General features: G+C 35.8%; 1 protein-coding gene across 3 annotated transcripts in view; it reads right to left on the reverse strand.

Moving 5' to 3' along the window:
- The window catches only part of LOC111145067 (heparanase 2 (inactive)), a 667,951-nt gene that overhangs the window by 519,715 nt on the left and 121,415 nt on the right, over positions 1-26,821 (reverse strand). The window lies entirely within an intron of this gene.

Raw genomic sequence — 26,821 nt, forward strand, 5'->3', positions numbered from 1 at the left:
AAGGTCTTTCATGTTTCCACCTGCTTTCTTGTATTTTACCATCAGGTTAAGACTCAGCTTGGTTCACTAGACCAAAGAGCAGAGATGTCTAGGCCAACTGCAGTCTAGATTGGCTAACCTCCAGGAAGCTGACCCTCAGACTTATAAGCAATAATAAATATTTGCTGTTTAATGCCACTGAACTTTGGAGTCATTTGATACATAACAATAGCAAACCAATACAGTGTTCAAAGTGTAACCATCTCCAGCACAGAAAACATGTGAATAAACAAATTGGAAAGTATCCCAAAATAGGGTCCCCTAACATTTTATCCTAGTCAGTTTTTTAAAAAATTATTTATTTGTTTTAGTGAGAGAGAGCAGGAGGTGAGCAAGTGTGTGGACAAGTGGGGGGAGGGACAGAGGAAGAAGCAGACTCCTCACTAAGCAGGACCCTGGGATCATGACCTGAGCCAAAGGCAGATGCCCAACCAACTGAACCACTTAGGCATCCCCCAAATCGCTTTCTATTACCAACACCACTCAGGAATGATTTCCAGTGTTTTTCCTCTTTAGACCATGATTCTAGGAGAATGTATTTTTTCCTAATCAATTCCTTTAGTACCTTTTATCCAGAACTGGTTATCTGCACTGCATATCCATTTGCTCATTTAAGCAAGCTCCTGAAGAATATGGGTTTTGTCTTATATGAACATATCAAGTTTAACAAAGTTACGTAAGACATTGCTGTATGGCCATGTCTTACATAAGACATCGATAAATACCTATTTAACTAAATTCTGATTCTATTTAATTACAATGTCTGATGATCTAGAATAAATGATTTGCAAATCCAAAATCTCACTATCTAAAACAGATTGATAAAGATGAGTGCACTGATAAGACTTTTATAGGCTGTAGCTCCTTTCCTAACTCCACCCTTGCTTTTCTTCCACTCCCACCCCTAAGTCCAGAAAATATCTCTTTGCTTTCATGATTACTTAGAAGTAGAGATCTTTCCTCTCTTATTCTTCAAGACCTATCCCTTAGTTCAAATCAGGCTGCACAGCTAGTGGTCCTAATGGCCACTCATGGACATTTTCCTGTGGGAACCTTTTTGTCCTCCAAGTCTTTTCTGTCTACCTAAAAGTTTTCTCTGTGACTGTCTTCCCCCTACTTCCAAGTGTTCTCTAACGGATTTGCTACTAATAGGGTATGTAATCTTTGTCTTCATCATGATGGTTTAATAGCTAATACGTATCGATTGTTTACTCCACATCACATCTGATATTAAGTGGTTTGTAATGCATGATTTTTTTCATCCTTAAGAGAATCTTGAGAAAGACACTATTATTATCTCTTTTATAGATGAGAAAACATCAACTTAGAATACATATCCAAGGCTTACACAGAGTAAAGATCACTATCAAATCACCCGTATCTGTAAGTTCACATTTCCCAGCAGCCTTTTTCTAAATCACTATACCTGACATAGTACACATTCTAAAAGACACACAATGGATTGCCCATAACCTCTACACATTCTATCCTGGAAGGCTCACTCCCTGAGCCCCACAGTGTCTGCTTCAATATTGTTTTCTCCTGCAATAGTAGCAGTCTTCAAATTAACATTGGCTTTCCAATGCTTTGTAATCCCAGAAGCATTTTAGGGGTAGGGTCAAGTGTTTGCTTTGAACTGCAAAAGCTCTGTGAGACTTATGAGGGACATTTTCCTTCAAGCAAGAATGGAGTAAATTCAGTTGGGAAAGGATCATCTCTTGCTGATGTTGGTAACATTAAGTGATCTCTAACCAAGCAAAAAATTCAGAAGGCTAGCATTAAGTGCACTGAAATGTAAGTAGTTTTCTCCCTCATGAAAAAAGATAATGACGTTTACATCACTGAAATATTGTAAGAATCAATGAGACTGCATATAGTAAAATCTTTTTCAAAATTCAGAATATTCATAAAGTGTTAGTTACTAATATTCCAAGTATACACAAGTTACTCTTCCAATTAATTACAGTTGACCTGTGAACCATGTGGGTGGTTAAGAGAACCAACCCTTCCTCCCACCCTTGCACAGTCAAAAATACGTGCATAACTTCTAACTCCCCCAAAACTTAACTGCCAATCACTTGCTGTTGACCCAAAAGACTTACCAATAATACACAATTGACACATATTTTGTATTTTACATATATTATATGCTGTATTCTCAAAATAAAGCTTAAGAAAATACTACTAAATCAAAAGAAAGAGAGGGATGCCTGGGTGGCTCAGTTGGTTAGGCAGCTGCCTTCGGCTCAGGTCATGATCCCAGCGTCCTGGGATCGAGTCCCACATCGGGCTCCTTGCTTATCAGGGAGTCTGCTTCTCCCTCTGCCTCTGCCTGCCATTCTGTCTGCCTGTGCTTGCTCTCTCTCCCTCTCTCTTTCTCTGACAAATAAATTTAAAAAAAAAATCTTTAAAAAAAAAAAAGAAAGAGAAAAAACGTTAACAGTACAGTATTGTTTTTACCGAGAAAAATCCATGCGTAAGTGGATCTGCACAATTCAAATCCTTGTTGTACAAGAGTCAACTGTATAATCTTCTTAAGACTTTTTCCTTTCTAGGATTCTTCTAGAGTCCTAACACTTGCCTGGGCTCTCTGTTTTACAGTATTCACAAATTTACAGTGTTTTAGAGGCAGCACCTACTTACAAAACCTTTCTACAATCATTTAATGAACAGAAATACAAGCACACATGACATCAAACAAAACAACCCACAGATCACATCCGAAAGACATCATATTCAGACCATAAGCACACAATTTTCCAATATTGTATGATTCCAGCATCTTCACAACCTTGCCAACACTTGTTATTTTCCATTTTGAAAATTATTATTATGGCTCTCCTATTGAGTATGAAGTTGCATTTCTTTGGGGTTTTTAATTTGCATTTTCTAATGACTAATGACATTGAGCATCTTTTCATGTGTTTGTTTGGTGGGGGAGAGCACTTAACTTCCTATAGACCAAGCTTATAAATTACTGGTAGTTTTGTGACTTCAAGATTCAAGATCTTAAACAAATTTTTTAAATATCTGTCCTTCTCACACTCTCTCCCTTTAGATTTGTTTGTAATTTCTTAGCTGGAATGGTAAGGTCAGATATTTGAGAACTTCCCTCAGGACCTTGACTTTCCCTCAAGCATGGCCAGAAAGGGGCTATCCAAAAAGCAAAGAAAGTTGGCAAGATGCCAGAAATCCAAAAAAGGTGAACAGCAGACTGGGTAGGGAAGAAGAGTAGGAATGGGGAGAAATTTGGAGCCAAGAAGACTGTGGAAGATTAAATCTGTTATAGTCTATCTCTTTTAAGTTTCTATATAACTTTATTAAAGCCTAATATACAATAAACAACATATATTAAAGTACACAATTTAGGGGCACCTGGGTGGCTGAGTTGGTTGGGCAACTGCCTTCGGCTCAGGTCATGATCCCAGAGTCCCGGGATTGAGTCCCACATCAGGCTCCCACCTCCACGGGGAGTCTGCTTCTCCCTCTGACCTTCCCCGCTCTCATGCTCTCTCTCACTCTCTCCCTCTCTCAAATAACTAAATAAAATCTTGAAAAAAAATGAAGTACACAATTTGATAAATTTTAAAATATGTATATACACAGGGAACTATCAATACAATCAAGATAATGAGCATATCCACCACTCCGGAAAGTTTCCTTGTGCCCCTTGATGATCCTACCTTCTTGTACCCAGGCATCCATTCACCTGATTTCTGTTGTTATAAATTAATTTACCTTTTGCACAATTTTACAAAATACAAAAATTTTATATTTAACTTATCTAAATAATTAATTTATCTAATGAGCTTTGTTCCATGTATTTTGAAGCTCTGTTATTAGGTGCATACAAATCTAGGATTGTAATGTTTTCATGATGAACTGATCCTTTTTATCATTATGTGGTATCTTTGTTTACCCTTGGTAATTTTTTTTCTCTGAAGTCTGTTTTGTCTAATACTAATGTAACTTCTCCAACTTTCTTTTTATTAGTATTTTCACAATATAACTACCTCTACCCTTTTAATTTTTTATGGTAAATAAAATACACATAACATAAAATTTATCATTTCTATTATTATTCATTTCTGATCTTTCAAATTTCCTTTTGTCTGATGAACTGATTTTAGAAATTCCTTTAGAAGAGGTTTCTTAGAAATCTTTATTTCACCTTAGTTCTGAAGGATATTATCAGCTGATACAAAATTTGCAGTTGGCAATTCTTTTCTTTCAACACTTTAAAAATGTTTAAAAATGTTGTTCCAAGGCACCTGGCTGACTCAGCTGGAAAAGCATGAGACTCTTAATATCGAGGTTATGAGCTTGAGCCCCACATTGGCTACAGAGATTACTTAAAAATAAAATCTTTATAAAAAAGTGCTGTTCTTGGGGTGGGTGGCTCAGTGGGTTAAGTCTCTGCCTTCAGCTCAGATCACGATCCGCTGAGATGGAGCCCCAGATCGGACTCTCTGCTCGGCAGGGAGCCTGCTTCCCCCTCTCTCTCTGCCTGCCTCTTTTGTAATCTTGGACTTGTAATCTCTCTGTCAAATAAATAAATAAAATCTTTAAAAAAAAAAAAAAAGTGCTGTTCAACTTCTTTCTGGCCACCATGGTTTCCAGTAAGAAATCTGCAATCATTTAAATTGTTGATTTCCTATAAAGAATACATCATTTTTCTCTGACTGCTTTGAATATTTTTTTCTCTGCTTTTAGTTTTCAGTAGATTATGCATCCAGTGTACATTCCTTGAGTTTATACTATTTAGAATTCCTAAGCTTCTTGAATCTGCAGGATTAGGTCTTTCAACAATTTTGACACATTTCAGACACTATTTCTTTAAATATTTTTCTGTACTGCATTTCTCTTCATTTCCCTCTGAGACTCAGATGAAGCAAATATTAGACGTTTGGTTTTTTTTTTTTTTTTTAAAGATTTTATTTATTTATTTTACAGAGAGAGAGAAAGCAACAGAGAGCAGGAGTGGAGAGTATAAGGAGAAGCAGACTTCCTGCTGAGCAGGGAGCTGGGGGTGGGGGCACTGATCCCAGTACCCTGGGCTCATGACTTGAGCCGAAGGCAGACACTAACCAGCTGAGCCACCTAGGCACCCTAGAATTTTGGTATTGACTTTCAGATTCCTGAAGGTCTCTTTAATTATTTTTTTCAATTCTTTGTCTCTCTTTTGTTCACATTAGTTTCTCTTGATCTATATTGATCTTTTGATCTAACGTTCACTGACACTTTCATCTGTCATCTTCAACCTGCTATTAAGCCACTGCAATGCATTTTTTATTTCACTGATTATACTTTCAGTTCTAAAATTTCCATTTGCTTCTGCTTTATATTTTCTATTTCTTTTCTGTGACAGTCTCTATTTCCATTTGTTGTGTGTCCACCTTTACTTGTGGTAGCATTATTATAATACTACTACCTAATAGTCTTTGTTAGGTAATTCCAACATCCATGTCATCTTATCATCTGCATCTATTATTTTTTCCAATACAAGTTGAGATTTTCCTGGTTATTTGTATGCCATGTAATTTTGGATATATCCTGGGCATTTTGAATTGTATGATATAAGACTCTGGGTCTTATTCAGTCCTATGGAGAATGTTGATATTTTTGCTTTAGTAGGCAATCAAGTCAATGAGTTCAAGGCCTCAAGTTCAAACCAGTCCTCCTTGGGTTAAGATTTCAATAAAAGTTCTATTTTCAAAGTCTTTACAGTGCTATTTCAATATATTCTGCATTTGTGCCCCACAGTGACCAGTATCAAACTGGATTCGTGGTCTAGCTCTTAGTTCAGTTCTCAAAGTTTTTAATATGGTGTGTAGGATCAGACTCATGCATGCCCAGCTCAGGGACAAGCCTTGATACAACATAAATAATTCAGTCACTCCTCTGAGTTCCTCCCTTTTGGAACCATTTTGATTCTTTTGATGTCTGTTTTTTAGTGTTGTTAAGCAGAACCAAAATAACCTTTAACCTAACACTGATTTTACCTCATTAATGAGGTAATACCCTTCTGAGTAACTTATCCAATGTCCCATTAATTATGATGTTTTTCATTATGGCTGGTGAGAATATGAACTATTACCAGACCTGTGTAACCCCACAGATTGCTCCTTCTGATTCTCTTTGGTAGATATTCCCTGGCCTTTGACAATTTCAATTCATACATATGCTGGTCAGTAGTCAACTGAGAACTCACTAGGGACCCTCTGAATATCTCTGAAGCTTTCTTTGTGCACAGATATGAACTCTAACCACCTTGGCCTTCCTGGACTCCTAGTTCAACCTCATCTCAGGAAAACCAGTGGACTTAGCTTTGGTTTCCGTTCCTTTTACTGAAGTCTGAAAACTCTGCAAATAGTAAAATGGCATAACTGCAGAACTTATCTCATTTGTTTCCCTTTCTGAGAGATCACTGTCCTAAGTTGCCTGATGTGCTCTTCAAAGATTTAATTTTGCCCAGTAATGAAGATGTTTCAGGTGGGAAGTTAAATCTAGTCCCTATTCCTCCTTCTCAGTCAGAAGCAGAGGTCCCTGGTCTCTTGAGAGCAAGCTCCAGGTCTGACCTTGCAAAACAGTGATTTGTAGATGAAGATTAAAAAAGCAGTGAATTAAAGCCAGAGTTTTGGGCATCGAGGTAACATGGGTCTCAAGTACTATATAACAGCAAAAATAAGGTGAAGTCACAAAGGAAGATAGAGTTAAGTCCATTATGGTAGCTGAGATCAGCAAAGATTTGGGAAAAAAAAAGAAGATAAGAAAGCATGGACTTTCAATGAGAAAATGTGGATTAATGACCTGGAAAACATCCTCAGTAAAATGATTGCTCTGTGAGGGCAGGGACTTTGTCCTAGTCACTAATGTACAAGCTAGACACCCTTCTAGGTATCTATAAAGACATACCTTTATATTGAATAAGCATTTGCTGAATTAATACAGTTGAGTCTGACCTTTCATTCTCTCTTCTTGAATAAATGAAAATGGAGGAATGAGAGTTACGTGCAAAAGACCTACTTGGTTTCACTTGAAAGGTAGTTTTTGTTTAATGTGAGCAGCTGAAAGGAGAAATAAGATTGTGTTTAACAGGATCCTTCCTGTTTGCCTGTAATAAAACAAAAATCCTTAGAAGACTTCATCCTTTACCCTTCTTAGCCTCCCAAGGCTTAATTTCTCGGGTGTTCTTGAATTATGAGATGAGCTCAGAAATAGCACAGTCAAATTTTCCCCTTTTTTTGTTCTAAAGTCATGTTACCAAGGAGACTAATATACTATTTACTCCTAAGTAGTCTAGTTCTTTGAAATTTCCATATCAAATACATGAAACCATTGTGTTAGGAATAAAAATAGATTAATATATAATAAAAGGCACACATATGAACATTAATACCAAGTGATTTTAAGATGTGAAGAATTTTCTGTGTGGGTGGACCCGTGTCAATTGTCCTGGTTTTTCTACTCCAACGGTTATTTCGTATAACTTTATGTAATACTTCTTGAGAATCTAAATTTCTATACTATGTCCTAAAGAAATGAAAAAAATAATTCAGAAAGTCTCTATCTCAAGGAGTTTATAAATACTCAAAAATCTATACTACACAGCAAAGTGAATTACCCTCTCTCTGACAGACAAATTCCTTCTAATTCAGAGGAAGTAAGAGGAGACTTCATGGAAGGAGATACATTTAGCTGGGATTTTAAAAATGCCTAAAACTTCTGTAGGCCAGAATGAACGAAGAATGAGAGAGAATTCTAAGTAGAGTGAGGTATAGAAAGGAAAAGATACAATTAGTTGTAGGAATCAAGAGACAAGAGATTTTTATAATACTTCGATTTTTTTATAGAGTGCTCCTGGTGGGCAAAACAGGGAAGGTTGTGAAAGTCCACAAATACAAAGATGAACAACTTATAATTAAGTTAGTAGGTACATCTCTAAGGTAAATGTGACATATTAGCAATGAAAAGGAAATAGGCTCAGCACTTTTTAGGCTTATGGAGAAAGCCAGAAGTTCAAATATGGCAAGCTATTAGTCTGTGATTTTTGTTCCCAGGATTTGCACTACCTTATTAAGTATGAGAGCAATCACAACATTCGCAAAATATGCACGAATCAACCTAGGCTTTTAGCCTCAGTTTGAATGTCTGCATCAATCACACCACATATATCTGGCTCAAGTATAAGCACAATATTCTTAATCTCCACTTGCCACTTCATAAATAAGACATTTTAAAGGTGTTTTTTATAGATACTGCTGAATGTTTGAAGCACATCATAAGAAAGTGAGAAACAGCTGTTGTACCTAGATTCAACAGACACATATTTGCACATAGGGCAATGTTTAGAAAATGTCTTCAACCTGTTCTCTTTTGAGATCATGAGGTCTCCCTTCTGTTCACCCACGGCTTGAGAAAAGAGGCAGAAAGAAAAAAACATCAGCGCATAAGAAACTGTGGGTCTACAAAAGCAGAAATATACACCACTATTCAATCATTAAAAATCAACAATCTATTTAAAAGGTATTAAAAGATACAAACTTGCCAGTTATAAAATAAATAAGATGTGGGGATATAATACACAGCACCAGGAATATAGTTAATAATATGTAACAACTTTGTATGATGACAGTTGGTAGCTAGATTTATGATATTCATTTCATATATATAAATGTTGAATTGCTATGTTGTACACCTAAAACTAACATAATACGGTTTGTAAACTACGCTTCAATAAGAAAATAAATAATATTCAAAGTGAGTATCATGGAACCTTAAGGACTCTATTTAAGTACTTCAGGATAACACACACACACACCCATCTCTTTCAAATTCATGTTTATCTATTTTAATATTTATTTTATTCCTTTATCTTTTCAAAGATTTTAAAGGTCCTATAGTGGATAAATACTTTTTGATATAGAATTATATTATGTAATTTAATTTTTCTAGTGCTACTGTAACAAATCACCACAAATTAAGTGGCTTAAACAGTACAAATTTATTATATTACTGGAACTAAGAGGTATGCAATGGGTCTTACTGAGCTAAAATTAAGGTGTTGACAGTGCTGCAATCCTTTCTGAAGGCTCCAGAAGAGAATTCCTTGCCTTTTCTAGTTTCTAGAGACTTCTCACATTCCTTGGCTCATGACCCCCTTCTCCTCCACCTTTAAAGCAAACAACAGGTTGATTCCTTCTCATATCACATCTAAGCTCTCTTGCTTAGTCTTCTGCTCTGGTCTTCCATTCTTAAAGGTCCCTGTAATTACATCGACTCCCACCCAGGTAATTCAGAATAATTACCAGATTAGCAACTTTTATTCCATCTGCAACCTAAATTCCCCTTTGCCATATAAGGTGACATATTCTGAGTTCAAGGGAACTCAACAGTAAAATATACAAGCAATCCAAATAGAAAATGAACAAAGGACATAAAAGATATATGGATATCAAATAAGCACCTAACTTGCCATTAAAAAATGGAAATTAAGGCCATGAGGATATCACTACATACCTATCAGAACAACTAAAATGAAAATAGTGACAATACTGTATGCTGGCAAGAATGCAAAGAAACATTACTAATAAGAATATAAAATAGAATAATCACTCTGAAAAGTTGTTTGGAAGGTTCTTAAAAAATTAAATATACACTCACCATACCATTCAGCAATCACATTTGTGGGCATTTATCCAAGAATGAAAACTACCCACATGAAAATCTGTACACAATTATTAATACATTAATTGTAATAGCCCCAAACTGGAAATGACCAGAATGTGCTGTAATAGATGAATAATTAAGCAAACTGTGGTACATAATGATGGGGGTATGACTATAAAGGGGTAACACAAGAAGATCTTTGTGATGATGAAATAGTTATGTAACTTGCTTGTGGAGACAGTTACATAAACCTACCCATGTGACAAAATGACACTGAACTCTGTACACACTTCATTTCCTGGTTTTGATGTTGTACTGTGGTTATGCAAGATACGTTAATGTGGGAAACTAGATGAAGGATACCCAGGACATCCCTGGGTATCTTTGTAACTATACTATCTTTGTAACTACCTGTATCCCATTAATCACTCAAATGTTCTCAATTAAAAAGTTTTTAAAAATCAAATCATATTATAAATTCAATATCCCCTACCAACTGCCTCCCTCGTTCATTCAATTACTTTTCTACACTACAAAAAGCATAAGATGATGTTAGACTTGAAAAGAAATCAACTAATCCAGAAGTTACAAACTGGAAGTCCATGCACTGGATATGGACAACAGACTTGCTTTAATTGGTGTTAAAAGCATCATTTTTTTTTTTTTAAATTTCATAGTCCTTGGAGGGAGACTATGAGCTCTAGTTCATCAGTTTCCACTCCTTTATAATCTTATACTCAGTGCTCCATTCATTTAAACTCCTGTCTAGGGGCACCTGGATGGCTCAGATGGTTAAAAGTGTCTGTCTTTGGCTCAGGTCATGATTTCCAGGTCCTGGGATCGAGGTCACATTGGGCTCCCAGCTCACAGGGAGTCTGCTTCCCCTTCTTCTGCCTCTCCGCTGATTGTGGTCTCTCTCTCTCTCAAATGAATAAATAAAATCTTTAAGATAAATAAATAGGTACATAAATAAATAAATTTCTGTCTAATCCTTAAAGGCATGTGAGCTTTCCACTCTGACTAAACTTTCAAAATAGCATGAAGCAGAGGTCTAAAGTGGCAATATCAAATGTTCAAAGCCATAGGCTTCTGATTCCTGCCAGTGCTCTACACCCACCCTCCCTTGGAATCATTTCACTTCGATTTGATTATGCTGTTGTTCTAACAGTATAAATATCTAGATCTGTGTTTTACTTCCTTTCTTGCCTGTCTCTAGTAAGACACCATTAAATATACATATATTTGCCATTTCCCTTCTGAAGCAGTAGGTACTCTGAACGGTGATACTCTGTTTGGTCTTTCCAAATACAGTTTTAACAAAATCATCACATTGCCATAGGCTATGGAAGGCCCAAGCTAGAGAAAAAGAGCAAGTTCAGTGGAATGAGCTCTGAGAGTCTTAGAATTAAAAAATAGAAGAGAGTTAATGCTAAGAGTGGCAGGAAGAAAAGGAAAGGAAGGAGGATGTCTCTTTGATCCAGTAGTCTTATTTCTGACCTAAACAAAGTAAAATTGAGAGTTAGTGCTATACTTGGTATGCTTTAATTATATCTTGTGTGTATTCACATATCCTTAATTATTCTACAAAAATGATTATTAAGTGTAAATGTATACCTCCATCTGTTAAAACCCATATACTAGATCTAACTGCTGTTAACTGTAAAATATGTATCTTTCCACAATTTTTTCTATGGTTATACAGAAAGATTATAGATTATATACAAGCATATATGCACATATATACCTTCACATGCATTTTTTTGTAAAAATTAGATCATGCTATACAGATGTTCTTCAAATTTATGTCTTCACTTAAAAATATATTACAGGCATATTTCTGTATCAGCACACGTAGTGCTACTGCATCACATTTAATAGCTATATGCATGTCAACTGAATAGATACACCAAAATTATTTAATCATTTCTCTACTAATGCAGATATACTTATTTCTAGCATTTTGCTTTTTTAACTATGCTACAAAGAAAATATATATTAACATATTCATAGAATTATTTCTATAAGATATGGCCCCAGATTTAAAATTGTTAGGAATGGGCCTCTTAATTTTTTTGCAGTCTATATTCCCACCAGTAATGTCCACTTTCACACATTTCACCAATATTTTGTCTTCTATATTTCACATCCATTTTCTTCAGTCTATTGTTAATCTTTTACTTTCGACAGTATTTTGTAAAACAGACAAATATAATGATGCACTCAAATCTGCCATTCATTTATTTTATTAAGTTGTAAATAGTCTGTTTATACCCAAACTTATAAAAATATTCTTCCACATTTCCTTAACATTTCTATAGTTGGGAAAGAAGTTATATTTAAACTTTTAATTCATTTAGAACTAATTTTTGTATGTGGCATAAAGTAGGAAAAAAAATCTAAATTACTTAAAGTTGTAAAGTCAACTATTCAGCACGATTTATTAAATCTGCTTTTCCTCAATGATCTGAAATGTCACAACTTTTTTATAAATAATTTCCATATATATTTACTTTTTTCTAGACTCATCCTTCTATGCCACTGATCTTTTTCACCCATTCCCAATGTTTTAAAAACTTTAGCAGTATAATATATTCATTTCCCAAAATTTCTTGTGTACTCTCACATATTTACTATTATAATAAACCTTAAAATCTCAACTTGTCAAATTTCATTCCCTCAAAACCCTTTTGGATTCAGATTATAATTGTATTACTAATGGTGTGACAAACATATATTATGTGTCACCTGGTATTATGAAAGAAAACATAGCATTTGGGAAGAAATAACATTTAGTTCTCGCCAGGAATATGGCACGCATCTCTATTTATTCAGATCAAGTTTTATGAGCTTCAGTAAAATTTTACCAATTTTCACATTTAGATTTTATGTCTTCTTACTTAAATTTATTTTAATTTTAGACCAAGCTATTTTTAAATGCTTATACCTAGATATAGTCTAGTTTGAAATTGAAACAATAAGGATAAATCTTTAAAATCATTCAAGTAAGAAAAAAGTTTTATGTGAAGGAACAGAAGTCATATTTCTATTCTATACCAAATGCAAAGCAACTATGTATTACAGAATTAATTAAGGGGAAATGATTGTGGCCACAACTTTTTATAAGCCAAGTTATCATTTATGTGTAAAGAAAACAGAAAGATATTCTCAGATATTCATGGGCTCATACAATAATTCACTCCATTATCCACCCTCAGAAATGCCCTACAGACATATACCTACAGACTGACAGAAGAATGATACAAATTCATAATATAAATCAAGAATCTTAAAATATGAAGACAAGTGAGGCTTTCAGCAATAGTTGGTAAAGACATCAGCAAATATTCTCCTCAAAAATCAGTTTTAGCAGGTACAAGTAACAATGCAGAATTGAAAAGAAACTGAACTATCCGGAAGAAACTATGCAGAAACTGAAAAGAGCAACCCTGGAGACGAACAAAGCAAAGAACTACATAAGCTCATCACAAATCCCTGGCAACAGGCATGCACAGAAGATACCAGAAAGAGCCAGGCAGAACGTAAAGCCAGACGTGTGAACTGTCTGAACTTTGAATATACTCTTCCACATACTAATTCATCAATAGAAGGTGAAAACCTTGGGGTTGAGGGAACTTAGGCACAATATCTTCTGAATCTACCAATGACCTCTAACTTATACAGGTACAAGGCAACCCCTTGGAAACTAAAATTTTAAAAATAAAAATAAGAATAAAAAACTACACAGAAATATCAATAGCTGAACACCATAGAGAAGACACATTCCTCTGTGTAAGTACAAGCAAATTACTAAAAACGAACAAAAAAAAAAGCAAAAAAATAAAACACACAAACTGTTAATGGGGAAAAAATTCAGTCAGAGTTGCTACAATATATTATCTAAAATGTCCAGCTTTTAGGGGCGCCTGTGTGGCTCAGTGGGTTAAGCCTCTGCCTTCGGCTCAGGTCATGATCCCAGGGTCCTGGGGTAGAGCCCTGCATTCAGGCTCTCTGCTCAGCAGGGAGCCTGCTTCCCCCTCTTTCTGTCTGCCTCTCTGCCTACTTGTGATCTTTCTCTCTCTCTCTGTCAAATAAATAAATAAATAAAATCTTTTTAAAAATAAATAAATAAATAAAATATCCAGCTTTTATAGTGATCAAAACAATATGGTACTGGCACAAAAATAGCTACATAGATCAACAGAACAGAATAGGGAACCCAAAAATAAATGCACACTTATATGATCAATTAATCTGTGATAAAGGAGTCAAGAATATACAATGTGGAAAAACAGTCTCTTCAACAAATGGTTGAGAAAACTGGACACCTACATGCAAAGAATGAAACGAAACCACTTTCTTATGCATTCATACACAAAAACAAACTCAAAAAGGATTAAATACATATTTGTGAGACCTTAAACCATAAAACTCCTAGGCGGTAATTTCTTTGACACTGGCCTTCCCAATATTTTTCTAGACACGCTTCCTTAGTTAGGTAAGGGAGACAAAAGAAAAATTAAATTATTGGAACTACACCAAAATAAAAAGATTTTGCACAGCAAAGGAAGCCATTAGAAAAACAAAAAGGAAACCTACCAAATGGGAGAAGATACTTGCAAATGATATATCCAATAAGGCGTTAATATCCTAAATACATAAAGAACTTAGACAATTCAAAACATAAAAAACCCCCAAACCATCCAATTAAAAATGGGAAGAGGACCTGAATAGACATGTGTCCAAAGAAGACATATAGATGACCTACTGACACATGAAAAGATGTTCAACATCTCTAATCATCAGGGAAATGCTAATCAAAACACAGTAAGACCTTATACCTGTCAGAATGGCTAAAATCAAAAACACAAGAAACAACAACTCTTGGCAAGAATGTGGAGAAAATCATGTACTGCTGGTAGGAATGCAAACTGGCATGGTCACTGTGAAAAACAGTATAGAGATTCCTCAAAAAATTAAAAATAGAAATACCATATGATCCAGTAATTTCACTACTGGGTATTTACCCCAAGAAAACAAAAACACTAATTCAAAAAGACATATGGAGCCCTATGTTTATTGTATCATTATTTACAATAGCCTAGATATAGAAGAACCCAAGCGTCCATCGCTAGATAAAGATGTGGTATGTGTGTGTGTGTATTACTCTATACCCACTAAAATGTCAATAATTAGACTGACAGTACCAACTGTTGGCAAAGATATGGAGAAACTGTAACTCTCAGACATCACTGGTGAAAATGTGAAATGGTAGTCACTTTGGAAAAATTCAGTAATTTCTTAAAAAGTCAAACATATACTTTAAATGCTCAAACAGTTCTACTCTTCCTAAGTATCCACACAACAGAAATGAAAGCATATGCCTATACAACAAATATTTATAGTAACTTTTTTTATAGTAACTTTACTCATAACTACAAAAAACTAGAAACAAACCAAATGTGCCTCCATAGATGAATGGATAAATTGTAATAGAATACTATTCAGCAATAAAAAGGAATGAAATGTGATATATTTAACGAATGGATGAATCTCAAAAAGTATAATGCTAAGTGAAAGAACCCATTTCCATTCATATGATATTCTGGAAAGGGAAAACTTGAGGAACAGATATCACATGAGAGACAACTAAAGACTGGGATAGAGAGACTGAAAAGGAGAATAAGAGAACTTTTCTGGATGACAGAAATCTCTATCTTGATGGCGGTGGTGGCACCATGATTATAATTTATAATCATTTGTTAAATTCATTTTTACTGCATGTAAATTATATCTTACTATACTTGACTTTATGAAATTTTAAAATACATATACTTTTGACCTAGACATCCCACTTTGAGAAATTTATTCCACAGATATAAATCTACTCTCAGTAAATGAGGATATACATGCATCTTCATTCTAGCATGGTTTGTAGTGGTAAATTTTTAAACAATACAAATAATAATTATTGATAATTTTATAAAAAATATTTTGACAGTATTCTCAGCAGCAAAAACATTAAAAACCAATCTAACTCACAATTGGCTATTACTTTAAAATCTATTATAAATTCCCTTACTGCAAAATAAAATCTTTTTTGCTATTCTATTTTTTTTTTGCAATTCTATTTGTTCTTTCTTTAAAGGTTTTACTTAAATTCCAGTTAGTTAACATACGGTGTAATATTAGTTTCAGGTGTACAATTTAGTGATTCAACACTTGCATATAACACCCAGTGCTCATCACAACAAGTGATGACCTTAATCCCCATCACCTATTTAACCCATTCCTGCACCCACCTCCCCTTTGGTAACCACCAGTTTATTCTCTATACTCTATAGTTAAGAGTCTGTTTCTTGGTTTGCATCTCTCTTTTTCTCCCCCTTTGATCATTTGTTTTGTTTCTTAAATTCCACATATGAATGAAATTAAATGGTATTTGTCTTTCTCTGACTGACTTATTTCTTTAGTATAATACTCTCTAACTCCATCCCCATCACTGCAAATGGCAAGGTTTCATTCTCTTGATGGCTGAATAACATTCCATTGTGTGTGTGTATGTGTGTGTGTGTATGCATGTACGTGTGTGTATATATATATATGTGTGTGTGGGTGGGTGTGGGTGTGTGCGTGTGTGTGTGTGTATACACACACACATACCACATCTTCTTTAGCCATTCACCAGTTAATGGAAATTTGGGCTCATTCCATAATTTGGCTATTATTGATAACGCTGCTATCAGAGTGCCTGTATCCCTTTGAATTAGTATATTTGTATTCTTTGGGTAAACACCTAGCAGTGTGATTCCTAGATCATACAGTAGTTCTTTTTTTAACATTTGAGGAACCTCCATACCGTTTTCCAGAGTGGTTGAACCAGTTTGCATTCCCACCAACAGTGTAAGAGGGTTCCCCTTTCTCCACATGCTCACTAATACCTGCTATTTCCTGTGTTGTTAATTTTAGTCATTCTGACTGGTGTGAGGTGATATCTCATTGTAGCTTGATTTGCACTTCCCTGATGATGAAGGATGTTGAGCATCCTTTCATGTGTTTGTTAGCCATTTGTATTTATTCTTTGGGGAACTGTCTATTCATGTCTTTTGCCCATTTTTAATTGGATTATTTGGTTTTGGGGTGTTGAGTTTTATTGATATGTCATTTGCAAATATCTTCTCCTATTCTGTAGTTTGCCTTTTAGTTTTGTTGATTTGTTTCTTTAACTGTGAAGAGCTTTTTATTTTGATGCAGTCACAATAATTTATTTTTGCTTTTGTTTCCCTTGCCCCAGAAGACAGATCTAGCACAAGTTCCTACCATTTTATTTCTTCATAGTCTAAATTTTTTATATAGCTAACATTTTGAGCTAAGCATCAAAGTATACATCCTACTTGGATTATCCCATTTAATCTTAACACCATTTTGCAGTAGTTACTACTATTATCCTTATTTTACAGATAAGGAAATGGATTCTAAAGAAGTTAAGTAAGTTATCCAAAGTCACATAACTAAAAAATGGCATAGCCAAGATTTGAGACTAGTCTGATTCTAGACTCATGTTCTTAACCATCATTCTTTTCTCTTCGAAACTGACTTTGTGCCTTAATTTGCAAACTTTGAAAAAAAAAACTTTATAAAACCAACACACTGAACAATCAACATCCCTTTAAAAAATATTTTGTGGGGGCACCTGGGTGGCTCAGCGGGTTGAGCCTCTGCCTTCAGCTCAGGTCATGCTCTCGGGGTCCTGGGATCGAGTCCCACTTCGGGCTCTCTGCTCTGCAGGGAGCCTGCTTCCTCCTCTCTCTCTCTCTGCTTGCCTCTCTGCCCACTTGTGATCTCTCTCTGTCAAATAAATAAAATCTTAAAAAAAATATTTTGTGGGGGAACATTTGTGGGGGACTTTTCTTATGTCCCTGAATGGAAACTTGGGCAGTTCCATGGTTTTTAATTTTCACTCTCAGATAGCAAGTGTCTAATCTTAGGTTATCAGACCTTTATACTTCATTCAAAACTATATCTACTCCCTGCTAAAAGGGTCATAGAAGGGTAAAGAAAAAGGAAAGCAATAAAATTCTTATTTAATTAGTACTGCTATAATTCGGCTTCATGCTCTCTGAAGGTGACAGTGCCTTTACAGATATTTCAAAGCACCATACACACACTCAATGCTGGCAGTCTGTCGCATTCATTTCCCTCAACTTGGGAGACTGCACTCTACCCTGGCAGCTCTTTCCTTGGGCTCCCAGGAAAGAGTAGGGTCCACCTTGCTAAGGCCTGTTTGCCTGTCTGTGAACTTCTATTGAACTGGATCTAAGACATCCCCCATACTGCCCTTGTAGGTATGATCCCATATCTGACCCACTATTCCTTTAACAATCCTCCTCAAGGGGCACTTGGGTGGCCCAGCGGTTAAGCATCGAACTCGTGATTTTAATTCAGGTCATGATCTTGTGAGTCAGGAGACTGGGCCCTGTGTTGGGCTCTTCATTCAGCAGGAGCCTGCCTGAGATTCTCTCTCTCAAATAAATAAAAATCTTTTTAAAAAATTCCTCAAATATCTAACAAGATATAATTTAATACCCTCCTTTTAGATGAGGAGTCTTTAAGACTGTGTGGCCAGTTTCTAGGTATAACCTTCTGCACCATGGACTGGTACTCAGTTTTAGTATGTAAATAACACCTATTGTATATTGATGCCTTAGTAGAAACTTCTAATTTAACATGCTGCTCTAATTCCATACATTGTAATGTGAAATGTGTAACTCAATCTCCACATAATTCCAAGAGTACACAGGCCAGGACCTCTCCTCAGCCATCAGACTCTGAAGCAACTATAAGGAAGAGTCTGAGAACTCTAATTCCCGGAATATTTGGTTCTTCCTTTAAATATCTTCATTCATTCTCAAAAGGCTGGTTGACCAGAGATGACTTGGTAATTAAAATAGTCAGGAATGAGGTAAAATCTACAGTTGGCATTTGGAGGTTAAGTGCCCCCATATCCTTGTTGGTAGCATTCTATATTCTCCTTATCATTTCTGACGAGAGCCTTCCAGAACACCAAACTCTTTGAGAATTCTTTGGCCTAGCTCTACTTCTCATTTTCCAAAACATATTCCATTGTATTTAATCTCTGGTGATCCAAAACAAAAATTTCAAAACATTTAACCTTCTATCACTGGTCATCTGGCCAAGAATTAATAGTAATAAATTTTCTTCAAATCCTTGAAACAACTAGTTTGAAAATGCTTAGTATTTCATGAAATCTGGGAATTTCATGGAAATGAATCTCCTAAAAATGCGAACTGCCTATATATTTTTAAAGGGTAATTTTATAATTTCTTATTTGATGACACGTTTCTGTGAGGAATTAAGCAAACAGGTGCAGCAGCATGCTAAGTGAAAATTGGGAAGAGCTGTTTCTAAGAGAGAGGACTCTAAGTCTTACTTAGGGACAAGAACATTAATGGATTTTGAGGTATATTTTCCCAGAATCATTGAAATTTTGATGGTGAATAAGCTAATTAGGCTATTTAGTGTTCTGGTACTTGTTAAAAGGTTTGCTTTAGGTGTCTTCTGGCAGAGCAGTTTTCACACTGTTACTAATTTTTGGGATGTCAGATTTCTTTAAGTTAGACTTGCGTGTATTCCAAATTAGGTGATCCATAAGGAATAAAGCATAAGGGCAATGGTTTGCCTTGTGACTTCACTTTTTTGATGAAAAGTAATAATAAGTAGAGCTTATTTTTCCATTTCTTCAGCTTTTTATTTCTTGTTACAATGGAGTGGAGCTGTCCAAGCTCCTTACGTGCCAGACCAGAAGTCACAATGTTTATTTTTAATTCTCATTGTTGATGAAATTCCTCTCTATAAAATAAGGATGAATAATAACTCCCACATGCACACAGGATTTTAGGATTATGCCAGAAAACATATCTGAAAGTCCCTAACATAGTGGCTACTTTAGGCACTTACCCATTTGTTGGGTCTAAATTTGTTGACAATGAACCACTCCAACTTAAAGTTTGTTTTATAAATATCCATATACAGGCTGAATGTTTTGAACTTAATAACAATTCCATAATGAAACAATGATATGTATGGTAATTAAATTACCAGATTTTCCAAAAAGCTATTCTTATCTAGCCTATAGTAGAGTAATGGTATTTGTCCGAAAATCCCTACCAAGAGAGCTATAACTCTGATATCACGGAGTACCTGAGAATAGCAAAAAGAACAGGAAAATGGAGATGGTTGTAAAAGTAACAAATACATCTTAACCAGGTGCCATTGTTCCCACTTCCTAAATCCTTCTCTCTCTAACCAGTCTGTGACATCTTCCAAGCCTCCTAATTCACAAATATTATTTCAATGATGCTAATGGTACTTCTCCAAATTCAAGACAGAGAACTGATACACTTTAAATAGGTATTTCTAGTGAAAGAACTGGGGAACAAAGTCTTGAAGGAAACATGTGAATACCCCTGTTTCAAAGATAAAAATTACACTGCTCTGGGGAAGTAAGGGTCTAGTCTCAAACACACTTTCTCTGGAATTTTCATCTCTCTTAGTCATGCCCCAACAATATATTGATGAGGTCCATTTCATGAATAGCTTTGCCAACTTCTGACTCATATTTCATAGAGAGATGGTATCAGGTTAAGAAAAAAGAATCTAATATTTGAAAGCCAAAGTCACAATCACTGCATGATTCTACCAAGGTCCATTCATTCTATTAAACATTCATTTCCATTTTTCCAGGTCTGTGCTTGGTACAGAGGGTGCAATGGCAAGCAAAACATGGATCTTGCTTTAGAAGCTCATGGTCTAAGCTGAAGAGAAATATTCTAAGGAAAATTTTATTTGGTCTTACTCATATCCTGGCCCATATGTGAACTAATCCCTGTGGTAATTTGGCATCATATTCCTACCCCTGAGGTGAGAAAGATGGGGTATGGAGCAGAAAGACAGGCAAAGAACACAAAGATTGCATGTCCCATATAAATGACATTAGGGTTTTCCAAAGAAGTGGGATAGTAAAAGAAATGCTATAACCAGAAAGAAGAAAACAGAATATGTTGGCTTAACATACAAGAAACCCTTTCCCATGGATAATACAAGTCAGAAAGAAGACATATGGTCACAAGTACATGAGGTTTCACAAAGCTACATATCTGGACAGCTCATCAGGAAAATTCTCATTCCCCATCTACTACAACCAAACAGAAAGAGTAAATTTATATATTCTTCATGGGAATCCTATAAAAACAACAACAACATGGTGATACATGTTGCTCAGTGATCTATTAGTAAAAGATCCTAACTTGGCACTAGTGAAATACAGCGTGCCATTCTAGCCTTGCCAATCATTTCCCAGGCAAGTCACAGAAGAGCCACATAGGCTTGCCAACATGACAAAGTGCCAGTGGCACAACTTTTTTTAAATGAAACATTCTTCTAATTATTCATGCAACATTGATTCAGTCCACAGACGGAAAATGAAAGAGCCACATACAATAATTTACCCAATAACCTATTTAGGGCATTCCCTAGTCTGTGTAGAATAGTGCAGAAACTCTCAGGGCACAAGGTTAGGGCTGAAAAGAGTCTGGAAATTGAGATAGGAAATCCAAGAGAGAAAAAAGCCACAGGAGGGGAGCTCCCAAAACTCTGAATAAAATCTAAGATGAAAATTATAATCTACCTACAAAATCTGAGCATAAATTTACCACAGCACTGTGACCCTCCAAAATCTCCGTTGGAAAGCAACAGCTGGAAAGCTGAAAAGGCTGAGCAAAGATTTCAGCTGCTGCCCAATGCAGGGAAAGAGTGTTCTGAGTTTGAATTATGCCAAGTTAAAGAGGCTTGACAAACATCTGGACTCTCCAGTAAAACTGCAGAAAGAAGTAATGCCAAGGAGTAAAGTCTATGTCTCACCCTAAGACTAAAATAGAAACTAAAACAGATCTGCCCTATTAAAGTGTAAAAAGAAGCCTACATTAGTTCAAGGTGACCAACCAATAATTGAACTGTCTGCTTGAATTAAAAAAAAAAAAAAAGCACTCTTCAGGGAAAAAGAACAAAATCCAGATTCTCTGTCTGTATCGAACATAATGCCCAGACACAATCAGAAACATACTAGACATGGAAATAGGAAAATGTGACCCATAGTCAAAAGAAAAAGTAGTCACTAGAAACCCCAAAATAATGCAGATGTTGGAATTAGCAGATAAGTACATTTTAAATTTTATTTATTTTTTAATTCCAGTATAATTAACATATAATGTTATATTAGTTCCAGGTGTGCAATATAGTGATTCAACAATTCTGTACATTACTCAGTGTGCATTAGGATAAGCATACTCTTAATCCCCTTCACCTATTTCACCCATTCCCCCACCCACCTCCCCTTTGGCAACCACCAGTTTGTTCTTTATATTTAAGGGTCCATTTTATTTACATTTTATTTATTAGAAAGAGAAAGAGCATGAGCTGGGGGAAGGGGCATAGGGAGAAGAAGAAGCATGCTCCCTGCCGAGCAGGGAGCCTGATGTGGGGCTTGATGCCAGGACCCTGAGATCATGAACTGAGCCGAAGGCAGATGCTTAAACAACTGAGCCACCCGGGAACTCCAAGAGTCCATTTTTTTGCTTCTCACTCTTTTTCTTTGTTTAGTTTGTTTCTTAAATTCTACATGAGTGAAATCATACAGTATTTGTCTTATTCTGATAGATTTAATTCACTTAGCATTATAACCTCTAGATCCATCCATGTTATTGCAAATGACAAGATTTCATTCTTTTCTATGGCTGAGTAATATTCCGTTGTGTGTGCGTGTATGTGTATGCATATCACATCTTCTTTATCCATTCATCTACTGATGGACATTTGGGTAGTTTCCAGACCTTGGGTATTATAAATAATGCTGCAATAAACATGGGGTGCATATATCTCTTCAAATTAGTGTTTTCATCTTCTTTGTGTAAGTACCCAGTAGTGGAATTACTGGATAATATGGTAATTCTAGTTTTAATTTTTGAAGAGCCTCCATACTATTTGCAGACAAGTATCTTAAAGCTGCTATTATAAATATAATCGAGGTCTAAAAGAAAAGATGATCATAATGGATGTGAAGATGGAACATTTAAGCAGAAAAATAGAAACCTTGAACAAGAACCAAATGAAAACCCTAGAAATGAAATCTGCAATATCTGAAATAAAAAATTCAATAGATGGGCTTAACAAAAGATTGGAACCATCCCTCCAAAAGTCACAAACTTGAAAAGTTCTTTGGCTGAAGAGAAATGACATCAGATGGGACTCAACACATATAAGGAGAAAAAAAGCAGACTGGAGGGGCACATGGATGGTTCAGTCAATTAAGTATCTGACTCTTGATTTTGGCTCAGGTCATGATCTCAGGGTTATGAGATGGAGCCTCATGTCAGGCTCTGCACTGAGTGAGGACTCTGCTTAAGGTTCTCTCTCTCTACCTTTCCCTCTGCCCCCTCCCATCACTCCCTCCCTCTTTAAAAAAGTCGAAGGGGGGGAGAGATTGGATATGGTAAATATGTGGATAATCTTTTTTTTTTAAGATTTTATTTATTTATTTGTCAGAGAGAGAGGAGCTAGAGTGAGCACAGGCGGACAGAGTGGCAGGCAGAGGCAGAGGGAGAAGCAGCCTCCCTGCCAAGCAAGGAGCCCGATGTGGGACTCGATCCCAGGATGCTGGGATCATGACCTGAGCTGAAGGCAGGTGCTTAACCACTGAGCCACCCAGGCATCCCAATATGTGGATAATCTTAACAAATGATATATTTTTTTAAAGATTTTATTTATTTATTTATTTATTTGACAGAGAGAGAGAGACTGCGAGAAAGGGAACACAAGCAGGGGGAGACAGAGAGGGAGAAGCAGGCTTCCCGCCAAGCAGGGAGCCTGACACAGGGCTCAATCCCAGGAGCCTGGGACCATGACCTGAGCCGAAGGCAGACGCTTAATGACTGAGCCACCCAGGCACCCCATCAGATTATATTTTGCAATCTCTATTCATTTCTTGAAAAAACAACTGACTGTGTATACTTAACACTACTGAACTATACATTTAAAAATAATTATGATAAATTTTGTATGCTTTTTACCACAATAAAAAACTTACTATTTAATGAAAAAAGCAGAATATTGTATGGTGGGGATTACAATACTCATAGATATAAAATATATAAAACAATATCACAAAGGATGGGGTGTCTAAGTGGAATTACAGTGTTATGCAAGTTTTACTGCAGTTAGTATTATATTAATTCTTTTTTTAAAGATTTATTTATTTTTCAGAGAGGGAGAGAACAAGCAGGAACACAAGCAGGTAGAGAAGCAGGCAGAGGGAGAAGAAGTCTCCCTGCTGAGCAAGGAGCCTGATGCAAGACTAGATCTCAGGACCCTGGAATCATGACCTGAACTAAAGGCAGACACTTAAATGACTGAGCCACCCAGGTATCCCAGTACTACATTAATTCTAAGCAGAATATGATAACTTAAAGGTCAATACTGTAATCTTTAATACAACTACTTAAAAATAATACAAAAGTTAAGCTAAAAAGTCATTAAAATAACTAAAACAAAACATTAAAAATTTGATTAACTCAAAAGTAAACAGGAATGGGGCGCCTGGGTGGCTCAGTGGGTTAAAGCCTCTGCCTTCGGCTCAGGTCATAATGCCAGGGTCCTGGGATCGAGCCCCGCATCGGGCTCTCTGCTCAGTGGGGAGCCTGCTTCCACCTCTCTCTCTCTGCCTGTCTCTCAGCTTACTTGTGATCTCTGTCTGTCAAATAAATAAAAAAAATCTTTAAAAAAAAAAAAAGGAATGTTTCTTGGTAAAAAAAAAAAAAAGTAAACAGGAAAGGAGAAATTAGGAGGGGGGAAAGACAGGAGAAACAGCACAGAGGAAAATGGTAGACTTAGAATTCTACTTTCAACTATGTTGAAGTAACTGGTACTAAATCAGCCCTCCTGAAATAAACTATAAATCTGAACAAACCATTTAAGACAAATTTATTAAGACAAATTTATCAGAGAACAAGAGATAGCACATAACTGCAACCCTTGAGAGAAAGGAAACTCATGAGGTGAGTGAGCCCAGGATCAACTAACTCTCTAACTGCATATAATTTTCCAACTGTAATACAGAGAAGCTAGAGCCTGAGCTGGTCGAGGTGATATGAGGAGGCAGAAATCAGTGTTCGGGTTGGTTGAAGTAGCTGTAACCTATGACACAAGGTAACAGAAAAAGGTGGCTGTGCAGAGAAGGCCCCAGGAGTCCTGTGGGAGGTCCTACATAAATCCCTGAGGACAAGGCTATACATGTTCAGAGTGAGACCATGAGAGTTTACTGGATAGCAGTTAATGTAGAGTTGAGAGGGAAATAGAGATATTAGTAAACAAGCACTGCTAGCAAATTCCTGGTCCCTTCAGAGCGGAGAGATCCTGCTAATGCTTTGATAACATCACTGGTATTCAGTTGAAACAGTAGAAAGCCACACCATAAGAGTAACGACCAAGCCTTAGTGTAAGACCTACTCTAGATGCATCCTAACAAAGTATGAAACCAAGTTTTAATAAGATCCAGAAGATAAATGGAGTTTGAAATTTAAGTCCTGACAAGTTAGACAAGCTTGAGAAACATCCTGAACTTTCCACAGATCTGTGGAAATTAAATTAAATTACAAGTCAAAAATAATGAGATAATTAGAAAATCTCCTAGTATCTGGAAATTGAATCTTTTCTAAATAGCCCGTGGTCAAGGAAAAATCACAAGAGAAATTAGAAAATACTTCAAACTAAAAAAATAGTAACTTACCAAAATTCATGGAACACGGACAAAACAATGTTTAAAGGAGGAATTTAGTTTTAAATTCACACATTAGAGAAAATAGCAAGATGTAATATCAATTACCTACGTTTCCGACTTAAGAAGCTAGATAAAGAACAAATTAAATCCAAAGTAAGTCATAAGAGAGGAATAATAAAGATCAGAGTAGAAATCAGCAAATAGAAAATCGACAAAGCCAACACTTTTTATTTTAAAGTATTAATTAAATTAACAAACACCTAGCCAAAAAATTAAGAAAAAAAAAAAACAAGAAAATCACAAATAAACAATATCAGGAATTACAGAGAAGCATCACTACAGATCCCACAGACATTAAAAGGATAATAATGTAATATTATGAACAACTCTATGGCAATAAATTCAACAACTTAAAAAAAATGGGCAACTCTTTTTTAAAAAAGACAAAAATTGGGGCACCTGGGTGGCTCAGTGGTTAAGTGTCTGCTTTTGGCTCAAGTCATGATCCCAGGTCCTGAGATGGAGCCCCAGCCCTGTGTTGGACTTCCTGCTCGGCAGGAGGCCTACTTTTCCCACTCCCCCACTCCACCATTTGTGTTTCCTCTCTTGCTGTCTCTCTCTCTCTCTGTCAAATTAATTAATTAAATAAATAAGACAAAAACTTATGAAGAAATACAAAATCTGAATAAGATCTTTATGTGTGAAAGAAACTATAATAAAAATTTCACACAAATAAAACTCCACGCCCACCTGAGTTCACTGGAAAGTTCTATCAATCTTTAAGGAGACTTAATATCAATGTTACAAAAACACTTCCAGAAAATAAAAGAGAAAAGAAAGTTTCTGCTTTTTACGTCAGCTTAACCCTGATACCAAAATCTGAAAAGGACATTACAAAAAAAGAAACTTACAGACAAATAGCCCAAATCCTCAACTGTATTAATGGGAAAAGATGGTATTTTCAACAAATGCTGCTAGGATAAATGGATAAACATATGAAAAAAATGAATATTAATCTCTCCGTGACACAATTAACAAATGTGAAAGCAAAACTATAAAATGCCTAGAAGAAAAAAATCAAAGAAAATTTTTGTGAGCTTTTGAGTTGACAAGGATTTCTTAGATATAACACCAAGAACATTAAGTATAAAAGAAAATTTTGATAAACTGGACTTACCATAATTAAAACTTTCTGCTCTACAGAGCAGAGTTGAGTTTTATAAAACTGAATAATAAGTTAGTTCACGAACAGGAGAAAGCGTAAAC

This window comes from Enhydra lutris, unplaced genomic scaffold (assembly GCF_002288905.1).
Source record: "Enhydra lutris kenyoni isolate GAN:26980312 unplaced genomic scaffold, ASM228890v2 scaffoldscaffold12, whole genome shotgun sequence".
In the NCBI taxonomy this organism is placed as follows: Eukaryota; Metazoa; Chordata; class Mammalia; order Carnivora; family Mustelidae; genus Enhydra; species Enhydra lutris.